The sequence below is a fragment of the Panthera tigris genome, chromosome A1 (assembly GCF_018350195.1).
Source record: "Panthera tigris isolate Pti1 chromosome A1, P.tigris_Pti1_mat1.1, whole genome shotgun sequence".
Classification (NCBI taxonomy): Eukaryota; Metazoa; Chordata; class Mammalia; order Carnivora; family Felidae; genus Panthera; species Panthera tigris.
The window spans coordinates 203,632,024-203,645,304 of NC_056660.1; the positions used below are offsets into that span (position 1 = coordinate 203,632,024).

The 13,281-nt window shown below is 42.9% G+C and overlaps 2 pseudogenes; both read left to right on the forward strand.

Annotated features, from left to right (window-relative positions):
* Positions 1-38: 38 nt before the first annotated feature.
* On the forward strand, positions 39-11,392 carry LOC102950946 (annotated as a pseudogene).
* A 103-nt stretch (positions 11,393-11,495) lies between these two features.
* On the forward strand, positions 11,496-12,713 carry LOC102966621 (annotated as a pseudogene).
* The last annotated feature ends 568 nt before the right edge of the window (positions 12,714-13,281 follow it).

Consider the following 13,281-nt stretch of genomic DNA (forward strand, 5'->3'; position numbering starts at 1 on the left):
CAGTTACCGCGGAGGTGGGGATGGGAAGGGGGGGGGGGCGGCTCCTCTCTGGACCTAGGCTACCCCGAGCCTCCAGGTAGCGGGGCCGGGCAGCGAGGGCTGGGGGCGCGGGCAGCGCCGGGGCATGGAGGGGAGCCTGGGGGCCGCTGGACGGAGGTAGGACCTCAGTTGTGGGCGGGGACCCGGACGCCGAGCGAATCTTGGCATCCTCCCATCCCACGTCTAGGCTCCTGCATTCGGTTGGGCCGTCCGAGGAAACGGCGCCTGGCCCACGCGGACTCGGGAGGATGACCCGGGAGGAGGAACCGGTGAGGATCGGGCCGAGCTCACCCAGAGGCCCACGGCGGAGGAGCAGATTTGGGGGAAAAGGGGAAAGGCGCCCTTCTTCCAGGCTGTGCCGCTTTCCTTCGTTGCAGGTCTGAGGAAGGGAGGGAGGGAGGAAGGAAAGAAGGAAGAAAAGAAGGAAGAAAGATGACAAGAAAAGAAAGGACAAAAAGAATGGGAGGAGGTTTAGGAGTAGGGTCAGAAGAAACTAAAATAGGAGTGCTTGGAATGCTTAGGAGGCTTGGCTTGGCATTGACCCCGCTCTGGCCGTTGTTAGGGCTGGTTTCCCGCCCACTGTAAGGACTAGCAGCTTTTCTGCCTTCTTTCCCGAGAGTCACGCCCGGTCTTTCTCATTCCTCCACTCTTCGTTCCCTTCTGATGTTAACAACCTAAGCTCACCCGACCCTCCTGCGGTTGTGTTAGATCCCCGCAGTCCGGTCGCGGTCCTCATATGGTGAAGGGAAGGAGAGTAATAGCTTTCATTTTCCAGTTGTTGATTTGGAGCCAGAAGTGGGAGAAAACTCATTTAGCAGCTTTCCTACAACAGCGTCTCCATGTGCCTGCGCGGGGTGAGCAGTGGGACTAACAGGACCAAATGCCCCGCACTTTATTCCTTAAAGTTCCAGAGGAGGCTCTCTGCTTCCTTAATAATTCTTTCTTTCTATAGCATGTTTTCTCGGGCGCCACTGTGCTGGATCAAAAACAATAATAATAAAGCATGGTTTATCTGAATGCTTATAGGAAATAAGTATTGTACTAATATAGAAGGTTATTAATAGAGACACCTTAAATTTTTGATTTGTTTAAAAAATACGATATATATTAGTATATATATATAGAAACTATGTGTTTTTAGATTAAAAAATAGAAACCAAACTGTTCGTAATGGTTATCATGAATATTATCTTTCACTTTATTAGAAATTTCTATGAAAATTTGCACAAAATTTGCATTAATTTTGAAACTAAAATATTACCATATGCCTTTAATTATTTGATCTTAGGCTTCATACCTCCTTTAGTTTCCCCCCTTGAAAAGAAAACCTCCTGATGTGGAGAAACGGGAACCCTCTTGCACTGTTGGTGGGAATGCAAACTGGTGCAGCCGCTCTGGAAAACAGTGTGGAAGTTCCTCAAAAAAATTAAAAATAGATCTACCCTATGACCCAGCAATAGCACTGCTAGGAATTCACCCAAGGGATACAGGAGTGCTGAAGCATAGGAGCACATGTACCCCAATGTTTATAGCAGCACTTTCAACAATAGCCAAATTATGGAAAGAGCCTAAATGTCCATCAACTGACGAATGGATAAAGAAGATGTGGTTTATATACACAATGGAATACTACTTAGCAATGAGAAAGAGTGAAATCATGCCATTTGCAGCAATGTGGATGGAACTGGAGGGTATTGTGCTACGTGAAGTCAGTCAGAGAAAGACAGATACCATATGTTTTCACTCATATGTGGATCTTGAGAAACTGCACAAAAGACCATGGGGGAAGGAAAGGGGGAAAAAAATAGTTACAAACAGAGAGGGAGGCAAACCATAAGAGACTCTTAAATACAGAGAACAGGGTTGATGGGGGGTGAGGGAGAGGGGAAAATGGGTGATGGGCACTGAGGAGGGCACTTGTTGGGATGAGCACTGGGTGTTATATGGAAGCCAATTTGGCAATAAATTATATTTTTAAAAATTGGAAAAAAATAAAAGAAAAGAAAACCTCCTAGGGATGCCTGGTTGGATCGAACTCCATGATAGGGCATTATGTTACAAATAAATAAAATAAAATAACAGTAACTAAATTAAAAAGCTGAGAGAATTGAATTGTTATTTAAAAAAATAAGTGGGAATTTTTATTTCTGGGGGGTCAATTTTAGAAGTACTTCCTGATGAAGCCTGTGGTTTCAGCTTACTGTTTCTGTTGAAGGAGCTCTTTGTACTGCCTTTTGTCAACAATTTCAATATTTCCCCTAATTTTCTTTCCTTTTCAACTAAATTGATGGTGGGTATTTTTGGGGTGAGAGCACAATATATTTAGCTTTGTGTATGGTAAAGGTGTTGCTCTTTTTTCTTCCTAGGTTCTGAGTTTATACTCAGCTTTGTATTCACCAGATTTGGAACAAAAGTTTGTCTTTTCACAGAGTGGTTCAGGAGGCTGAAAGGATTATGTTACTGGGAAATCATCTTCTCCACTCCTGCAATTTCTATAAGGTGCAATTTTCTGGAAATAATTTTCGTTTCTTGCTTCGTTTGTTAGTTTTCCCCACAGTGCTTGAGTGGATTATCTGTCTGTAGAGTTTGGAAGTGAATCCGCATATGAAAATTCCCACCTGTCAATCCCACTCTTGCTTGAGCCAGCTATCCATGGAAAACACATTTTCTAGTGTGCGTGGTGCTCCATGCTCTACAGCCCCATTTGGGGAAGTTTGAGGTGTGTAGCTGTCCGTGTGGCCGGATGGATGGATGTAAGTTTGCCATTCAGTGTTGAGAAATCCATTTTTGGCGTAGATATATAAGATGAGTCTTTCAGTCTAGTTTCTTGTGGGTAAGATTTTCCTGTATTCCATCCTCCCAACGCTGCAATTGAGTTGATTTATTCATCGCTTTCATTTTTGTATAGTTTTACTTTTTATCAATATAATTTAATATTCTGAATATTATTTTACATATTTTAATGATATTTTTGTTTTTTTCCTTATAAAACACAACTGTGCTGTATGTAGTTTTGAAATTAAAAAAATGTCTAAGTTCATTTATTTTGAGAGAGACGGAGACAGCACAAGTAGGGGAGGGGCAGAGAGAGAGAGGGAGAGAGAGAGAATTCTAAGCAGCTTCCACACTGCCAGCGCAGAGCCTGATGCAGGGGTTGAACTCATGAAGCTTGAGATCATGACTTGAGCCGACAGCAAGAGGTGGACACTTAACCAACTGAGTCACTAGGGTGACCCTGTGGTCTTTTACCCTTATTATTTCTCTGAATAGTGTACCACCACCATGATTTTGAATATTGTTGTAGTTTATTTATTTGAATTCTTGTAAAATATTCCATTCTGTAAATATACCACAGATCATTTAATCCACTCATCAATTTGATTCCTCCCTCTCCACCAGAATTTTGTTGCTGTAGACAGTGAAGATTTGGACATTCTATTCTATGTTTCCTGGTGTACATGTGTAAGAATTTCTCTTGTGTGTAGACCTTGGAATAGAATTGGTTGGTTATGAGATACTCCTAAGTTTTTAAGTTCTTCCTCATTTTACAGGCAAGTTGTGACAACTGAGCCTGATTCTGTATAGGCTTCCATTGAAGAAATACTTTACCCAACTATTTAAGCCTACTGGAGACTTTCTTGCCTGCTTAAGTACATGAAAGCTAGAAATTCTATCTGCGTCCATGTAAATAAATTTTGTATGTTTCATGTCATGTTCTGACCTTCTTAGCATAGAACCTTTAAGATTCATTTCCGTACACATTCCAAAGGTTTCTGCCAATGTAAGTTAACTACTTGTTGCAATTGTTTTGATACATGAGCAATAAATCCAAATTCACACTTTATAGTTGTCCCTTTGGGGCATTCTAGTATCTGCAGCTAGTTATGGGTTTGGAATTAACTATGATGCTTATGACTTTAGGTGAATTGACATTCTTCTAGAAGCTAACTTTCTCAGTGAGATCTTCTCTGTGTCTTTAATCAAGGAAGGGCTAGCCTCCTTAGACGAGGGACTCGTTCTTCAAGGGAAGCTCAGAGAGATATGGGGATTGAAGGTTCTTATATTGACAAAGATCCACCCACATTGACCCATTTGAATCCACAGAGTCTTATTACTTGCTCATCAGTCCCCCTGCTTGCACGTGAGAGGTGTGGCAAAGATGTGAATTCACCTTCTATTTTAATTCAGCCTCTAAAAGGCTCCAATTTGGGGTCTGATTTTTGGCCCTCTCATCACTGTACCTATGAGAAATAAGGCTTTTTAAAGGGGCATTACTGAAACTTTTTCTTTCAAAAATTTAAATCCTTGTATCTTTTGTTTTTGTGACTCCTACAATTCAGTGGAGGCAGCCATCACACCCTGTGGTTATTGTAGCCCTCACTCTCATCGAAATGGTCTACAGAGACAACCAATTAGACTTCCAGTATTTTGACTTCAGTAAATTTTTCACTGCAGATAATAAAAAGTTATAACCTGTCTACCATGTTTCAGTAGAAATGAAGCATTCATGTTCAAGTTTAGCAAATTTACCAATACTCATCCTCTAGGGTTATGTTGATTTCTGGGTCTGAAAACCAATTCTAAATTCTCCTTTTTAAATTGTTTTCTGAACCCACTCCTGGTCACATACACTCTACCTGTCAAGTTCAGTCAGGAAAAGAGAAACTCAAGCGGCCAATGCTGTGTGAGCCTGAGCAACCGTGCTCCGATTACACTGCCAAAGCCATAAGTGGCTTGACTTTTTCCTGCCTTGTATGCAACCAAGGATGCCTTCCACGGAGGATGGGTATTCCATGAAAAGGAAAACACCCCGCAGAGGCTGGAGGAGCTGTAAGACTGGAGAAAAAGGCCAACAAGTCCAGCTTGACAAGAAATGGTTTATTAAAGGGACTTACAGACAGAGGTATGTCTTGGGTAGATCTCCACAACCCCGCCTCCCGTAAGACTCGCTTTTATAGCACTCCAGGCTGGGGAGTACGTGCCGAGGGGACTACCCAGGAGGAAATGTTTGAGGATCACAGTCATACCTCTAGAGCAGGTTAAGGATGTTCTACCCCAAGAGTGTACTCAAGGGTGCGGTTAAACAAACAGAAAAGATAAGGGGTGTGTTGCTGTGCTGAAGAAGTCTTCAGGTTGCAGAACGATCATCATGGCAGATTTGTCCAAGATGGTGTTCGTCTGGCTCAGACACTCCGCGCCTCAAATCCAGCTCTTATGATCTCACACGCCCACCTCTTCCGCCATATTCCCTGAGCCATCATGGAGGGGCTTTTGGAGGTAGGTGTTTTTGCCAGACGGTGTTCAAATTAAGGGTTTAAACCACAGCAGAAGTACAGACAGCAGCAGTAAAAGAAACCCCTGAAAAAGGGAGCAAACCTCATTACTAGCATGAATCCCACTGTAAACCATCTCTGTAGGTCTATGCCCACTGCAGAAAAGGGTTTCCTTCACTAGCATGAGAGAGGAGCAGCAGGCTAAGGACAAAAGAATAAATGCTTAGTGGGTACTGTCTGGGAAAACCCTCTCGCTCAGTATGATGCTAGTGGCTTCGCTCTTTGTCGTGAGGACAGAGGGAGTCTGAGGTGCATGAACAGGAGGGACACACCAGACACGTTGCCTGAGGCCAAAGAGTCAGCCTGTCCGTGTAAAATTAAAGGTGGTGCAAACAAGCATGTCAGGTAACCAGCCATATCGTGCTTTGCGGTATCGATGCCTGTGTGGAATACGTATATGTTGACTGTTTTGGCCCCAACTCCAGCAGGATCAACGGGGACCACTTTAGCCCTCCAGGATATTTCTCACACTCTGGCAAGAAACAGCCTGTTCAACTTGGGGGAAGTTGCCATTCCAAGCCCCATTCAAGCGTCCCCTCCCCCAGGGAGAATGGGCTGAGGAGCACAGAATACAGTTGTTTCTGGCCTGCTTTGAGCTGAGGAACCAGTGCTTCAGGCCTCGTTGTCCAGAAGGCATGCTGGTTTTGGTACCTAACCGTGGGTTTGGAGGGTGGCTACAGGCTGTCAAATTTAACAAGGTCATGGCTTCTGGCAAGATGTGCCACTGTAAGAGGGCTCTGAGTTGAGCTTTGAGAATGTCATTCTTCCTTGCAGTGAGTCCAGCAGCTTGCTGATTATAGGTTAGATGAAACTGCCCATGTATGTCCTGTTCATGAGCCCAGTCCTGTGTCCAGTGAAATATATGTCCTATCACTATGTATCCTTTGAGGTTATCCATACATGACACAAAGTTGTTCGAGGCCATTGATGTTGGCATTTTGATTAGCTCTTTTGCAGGGGTGGCGTGTGTGAGCCCAGAAGCTGTATCACCACAAGTTCGGATGTGCTTTTTTTCTTGCCTTGTGGGTAGAAGACCAATACAATCAATTTGCCAGTCTAAAACTGGTTGGATCCCAGGAGGATTGTGTGGTGTGTGGAACCTTCCTAGGTCTCAGACTGTAAGAGATCAGGCAGTTGCTAACAGCTGCTAGGAGGTCAGTACAGCACTTCACTATGCTCCATCCCACCCTTGTACTGAGATGCTCACTGTGCTTATGAACCCCTGCAACCAATTCTAAACTTTGTATGGGGGTAAGGGCCCTATCTTTGCTAAGGGGTCTGTCTCAATATTCTCAGGGGGTGAGGGAGGCCTATGCTCCGAGACATGGAAATCAGTATAGGAGGCAGCAGAGTCCTGTATCCTTTCCTATATATCTTTCCATATTTCTGCTACTTATAATGATTTCTGTGGGTCCCTAGCCCATTGGGCCACCTGTGTTGTCAAACCCCTATAGACAGCCCAAGTGTCCATGCAGAGGGTAAGGAGCCAAGGTGTGTGTATATATACCATCCAGGCAGCTCTCAATTCAGCCCATTGCCTGCTTTTAGCCTATTCCAAGTCTCAAACCGGATAGTATCAGTCTGGGGCTAGATCACTACTGTAGTCTAGTACTAGCATTCTCTCTAATAAACCCATCTGTATAGCAAGCTTCTTTAGGAATATGGTATTTGCCTTTCTTTATGTGTTATGGGGTCTCTCCATAGGAGGCTGGGGGGGCATTAAAGATTTCACATTCTGCTGCCCAAAGTTAGCATGTAATTCAGCTCCCGATGGACTAGTGGAGAGAACACTCCTTTGTTGTAAGTAAGCGTCTTAGAGGCTTGTGCTACTGCAGATGCCATTCTTGCAAATATACCATCTGTCCACCCCTTTACAGGCAAACTGGTCCAGGCATTTATCAGAGGGATGGTCATTACGGGCTCCCCTTGTTAAAGGACCTTATGGACTCAACACTTGTTGAATAGGAGAATTTCAGCTCTCTGCTCCCTTCCAGAGTTGTGACCAAAAGCTAAACGGAGTTAACTTCCCATGCTGTTCCATCCATCAAGCCCAGTTCATCTTATCTGGTGTAGCAGTCACATCTAAGGTTGGGGTATACCAGGGAAAGGTGCCCTAAAGCCTGTGCTTGAGCAGCTACTACCTTAGCTCGGTCAAAGGCAGCTTGATGTTCTTCTACCCAATGCTGATGCACTCCCTTTTTTGCCAGATGGTATAGAGAGTGCAGGCATGTTAAATTTAGTCTCAAAGGCTGGAGAGTATGTTCTGGGGACCATCTAGGAGGAAGTGTTTGAAAATTACATTCATATCTCCAGAACGTATCATGGATGTTATGCCCTAAAACTGTACTGTAGGGTGTGGTTAAACAGAAAAAAAAAAATGGGGAGGATGCTATGTTCAAGAAGGCTTCAGGTCATGGAATGGTCACCAAGGTAGATTTGTTCAAGATGGTGTTAGGGTGGCTCACACACTGGTAAGTACATTTATTATTGGAGAAAGGTAAAAAGAAGGTATTGAATGCTCTGGCCATAAAAGTTGAACAAAGTAAGAGACTTCTAGAGGTGATTGATTGTATTTAACAGGGACAGGAGGAAAAGAAGATAAATTGGTCCCATTGAAGACTAGAGGATCTTTAGCATCATGGAAAGATCAGAATCTTTGATGACAAATCCAGCAATCTGGAAGGTTACCTCCCTTAGCAATGGCCTGGGAGCTATGAATGAGGCATTATCTTTCCAGGCCAATGCCAAAGTAAAGAAAAGGAAAAGAGGGAGAACCTATTTCATATTTAAAGTATGAAGTCTTGATCCATTGTCTTGGGCAGAAGCAGTTTACCTCAATGCCAGCTACTTCTCTTCCCTGTCAATTTGTTTCAGAGGTCTCCAGTGTCTGTAAACCACCAGATATCAGGTGGATCCTTCTTCAGTTGTTACATGTGTACTCAAGGCTCAGTGCCTTCCAATTTTGCAGCAGTGTCAGTGGTCAGGAGCACTTGGTAAGGTCCTTTTCAATGAGGCTCAAACACTGTTTTCTCTAATGCTATTTCCAGAATACCCAATCATCGATCTCCCCACTATGACAAACAAGATCCTTTGAATTGGAGTCTGGAGAGGCTTCTTTAACCTGTTGATGATAGGCTTTACCATAAGACATTGAAGACTTAAGAAGCCAGTCATATTAGCATGAGATAATAAAGGATCAGGAGAAAGTTGTATACCCATAGACATTGGTCTCCTGGCGACTATCTCATGTGGAATGAGTTTGTGTTTCCCAAGAGGGATACCGTGAATAGTCAGCAAAATCAAAAGCAATACCTTCGGTCAGGAAAGTACAGTTGTTTTGGCAAGTTTAGTTTAAAGTTAGAGGATCCCATTAGTTCTCTCAACCTTACCTGAAGATTGAGGATGATAGGGACAATGATAATTCCAAGAAGTTTGCAAGGTTTTCATCCAGGTTCCTTGATTTGCCTGGTGAAGGTGGGTTCTTCTGTCGCTGGAGATTGGGAAAGGTATACCAGGTGGGAAACGCAATTTCTAACAGTTTCCTTGCTGCCATGAGGACATCAGCCTTGTAGCAGGAGAAAACTTCAACCCTTCTGGAAAACCACATACAATAACAAGAACATATTCATAACCAATAATGAGTGGCAGTTGAATGAAGTCTAGCTGTAGGTGTTCAAAGGGTCCAGAAGGAGGTCTGAAGCCTCTGGGAACAAAACCAGTTTATGGACCTAGATGGAAATCAGACATTGCTGGTAAAAATTTTTTTTGCAACTTTATTGAAGCTTTTGACACAATGTTTATTCATAAGTTGGGTCATTTAGGATGGTGAAGGAATGCAAAAAGCAAAAAATGGGGTTTTCGAGGGAGGTAGGAGGAACCAAGCAAGTGTCTTGGGTTTCCCATATCCCTGAGTGTTCATTTAATTTACAACCATTGTTTACCCATCTCTTTTTTAAACATTTTATCTTTTATTTTTTAAAGCTTACATCCAAATTATTTAGCATATAGTGCAACAATAATTTCAGGAGTAGATTCCTTAGTGCCTCTTACCCATTTAGCCCATCCCTCCTCCCATCACCCCTCCAGTAACCCTCCGTTTGTTCTCAATATTTTTGAGTCTCTTCTGTTTTGTCCCCCTCCCTGTTTTTATATTCTTTTTGTTTCCCTTCCCTTATGTATCTGTTTTGTCTCTTAAAGTCCTCATATGAGTGAAGCCATATGATTTTTGTCTTTCTCTAATTTCACTTAGCATAATACCATCCAGTTCCATCCATGTAATTGCAAATGGCAAGATTTCCTTCTTTTTGATTGCCGAGTAATACTCCAATTGTTCACCCATCTTAATTTCTCTGATTCAGGAGTAAAACGTTGCCATGTCATAAACACATCAAGATGGGAAAAGTCTGGCAGTGTGGGCCCATTTCTTGCAGAAAGAGAATGGACTTTCTCTACATCTTACAAATACACAATCTTACAAATACAATGTAAAAAAGGCTTAGTATTATTTGACAATACTTCCCACGAAATATACATATCAAATAAGCCTAATTAGTTTGGCAAATACTTTGAAATATTGTAGGTCAAAAAAACTTCATTTACAATTTGATTTTGGGAAATTTGTAAAAAATATTTTAAAAAAAGTTTTAAAGCCCTTCTCTACTTAGGACCACAGATGATTATGAAACCTAATAGTTAAAAGGTAAAGAAACTTGGGGAGTATAGCCAGTTGGTGGAGCGAGGCAGTGAGGTGGAAGAGGTCAAAGGCTGATGGTGGTATAGGCTCAGAGGCTCTCTAATGCTCCCTCTGTCCTAGAGCCTCTTGAACGATTCACAATGACATCTTTTCAACAAGTCCCCTTGCAGACTTCCAACTTTGCCCATGTCATCTTTCAATATGTGCCCAAGAGGGGCGCCTGGGTGGCTCAGTCAGTTGAGCGTCCGACTTCAGCTCAGGTCATGATCTCACGGTCTGTGAGTTTGAGCCCCACGTCGGGCTCTGTGCTGACAGCTCAGAGCCTGGAGCCTGCTTTGGATTCTGTGTCTCCCTCTCTCTCTGCCCCTCCCCCACTCATGCTCTGTCTCTCTCTGTCTCAGAAATAAATAAACATTAAACAAAAATATGTGCCCAAGAGTTATCTTCCTAATTCCCACCTGGAATGTCATTGCACCGTAACTCCATATGTCCATCCACATCCAGAAGATTGGGTTGATATATTCAAGGTTGGATGGAGTACTGCTTGTGATTATCACACATTGTTATGGCCTTGTATGCCTGAACATTATGTAGAAGGAACCACCATTAATTGTGTATTTGCATTTCAAGGATATTGCCTTCCAAATGATGATGGAGCATTTTATTAGTTCTGTTATGTTACCCATTAGGGTGAAATTCGTGGAGCAAGTACACCTTTCCAGTTGAGAACTTCTCCAGCTGAAGAGTTACTTACTATGGAAGATGAAGGAAATTCTGACATGTTAGTGGTGACCACAAAAGTTGGCCTTCTCGAGTTGAAAATTGAGAAAACCATGAAAGAAAAAGAAGAACTCTTACATTTCATTGATGTTCTGGAAAAAGAACCAGCACAACTTGCAGAACAAGTTGGAAGAATGCAAATAGAAGGTAACCATGAGAAAGAAAGATGTGACCAACTAATTGCAATCTGAGCAAGCGGGTCTTGTTGAAGTATCACAAAGTTAGAAATGGAAAATGAAGGGTTTAAGAAGAGATACAGTGATGTTACATGCAAAGCTCTCCAGCTTGAGGAAGATATTGTGTCAGTGACACAGAAAGCAATTGAAAAGAAACTGAATGAGGCAGTTTACAGGACAAACTCAGGAAGGCATGATATGAAAGAGAACAACTGGAACATTAGTTGAAGATGGAAAAGGATGAGAAGGAACTTTATTAAGGTACCTTTGAAGAATACTGAAATATAAAATACCAAGCCGTGTCAGAGGTCCAGACATTAAAGAATTTAGATGGGAACAAAGAAAGCATGATTAGTCGGGCTCCTGGCTGACTCAGCCAGGGGAACATGCACCTCTTGATCTCTGGGTTGTGAGTTTGAGCCCCATGTTGGGTATAGAGATTACTTAAATTAAAAAAAACTTAAGAAAAAAAGCATGATTACTTATTGCCAAGAAGATATTGGAAGGCTGCAGTTCTGTTTGGCTGAAAAGGAAAATCTGCAAAGGGCTTTCTTGTTTATAACCTCAAGTAAGATACAGGGTGTGTGTGTGTGTGTGTGTGTGTGTGTGTGTGTGTGTGTGTGTGGTTTGTTTGTTTGTTTGCTTTTAAAGGAGCAACTATGTAAAGCAGAGGAACAGATTCAGGCAACTGGGCAAGAAATGGTCTTTCTGGCCAGAGAACGTAGTGATGCTGTGAATGTGGGAGATCAAACAATGGCAGAGCTGCATGCTGCACAGCTGGAAAGTGGGAAAGTGAGAAAGTCAAAAAGCAGGTAGCTGATGCAGTGGCAGGACATCAACTAAATGCTGTGAAAAGAGATCAGGAAGAGACTGATACATGGGTGCACGATATGAGAAGAGAAGTGGAAGATTTGAAACATCATCTTCAGATGGCAGCAGATCATTAATTACAAAGATAATTCAAGGAATGCCAGAGGGGCCCAAAACAAATAAATACACTTTCAGACCAATCAGCCAGTAGCAACAGCGTATTCACCATGAAAATTGGGAATCGGCAGAAAGTAAAGGATGCCTCAATAAACACAGACCCAGCTACTGCTGGCTCTACTGTAGATGTAAAAGCCATCACTGTCTGCAGCTGAGACAGTTTCTGCCCTTGTAACAAAGGGGAAAGTCTGTGAAATGACCAAGGATATTGCTGACAAGACAAAAATATAATAAATGTAAACTACACTTGCAGGATGAGAAAACAAAATGCAATAATATGCTGATGAACTTGCAAAAGTGGAGTCAAAATAGAAAGAACAAGTGAAGATTGCTGGAAATGTAAAACCAGCAGTGGTTGAAGTACAGGACAATGACAAACTTGAGAGAGAGACAAAGAAATAGATGGTCTAACTTCACATTTGGAAAACCTTTCCAGGAGCAAGGAACTTGAAAGAACTCTAGAAAATCAAGCAGAAAGGAAACGGAAGGTCAGAACTTCCACGGTTCTCAGAAGATTTCACAGTGTCTCAACATATGCTCAGAGCAAAATGGTCATGTTGCTGCAGTGCTGAATATACAACCCGTTCTGCAATATGTTAATCCTTGTGCGACACAGGAAACCAGAGATGGAGCAGATGGTGCTTTTTTTAAAAAAATGTTTTTTATGTTTGAGAGAGAGCGAGCAAGTGGGGGAGGGCAGAGAGAGAGGAGAAACAGGGGATCCAAAGCAGTCTCTGTGCTGGCATCATGGAGCACGTGCAGGGCTCCAACTCAGGAACCTCTGAGATCATGCCCTGAGCAGAAATCTGACTCTTAACAGAGCCACCCAGGCACCCCACAGATGGTGCTTTTTACCCAGATGAAATCCGAAGGGTACCTGTGAGAGCCTTCTTGAGGACTGAAGATAATGGTCTTTGCAGACAGCCTGCCAGATACCTTGGTCGGCCTGATGGTTTAGAAGATCTGAGGACAAGAAAGAAGATGAGAGTGTGCCCACTGCTCCTGACCCTCCAAGTCAGCATTTACATGGGCACATGGGCACAAGACAGGCTTTTGCTTTGATTCCAGCTTTGATGTTCACAAGAAGGGTCCCCTCTGTGAATTACTGTACCCTCCCGACTATAATCAGAGCAAATTTCAAGAACATATTGAAAGTCACAGGCAGGTGACTTGCACAATGTGCAGCAAGCAGTCCCCTCCTGCCTGCGACCAGCAGGGCTTTGAAAGGCATGTGTAGACCCATTTTGATCATGGTTTAAATTTGACTAGTTAC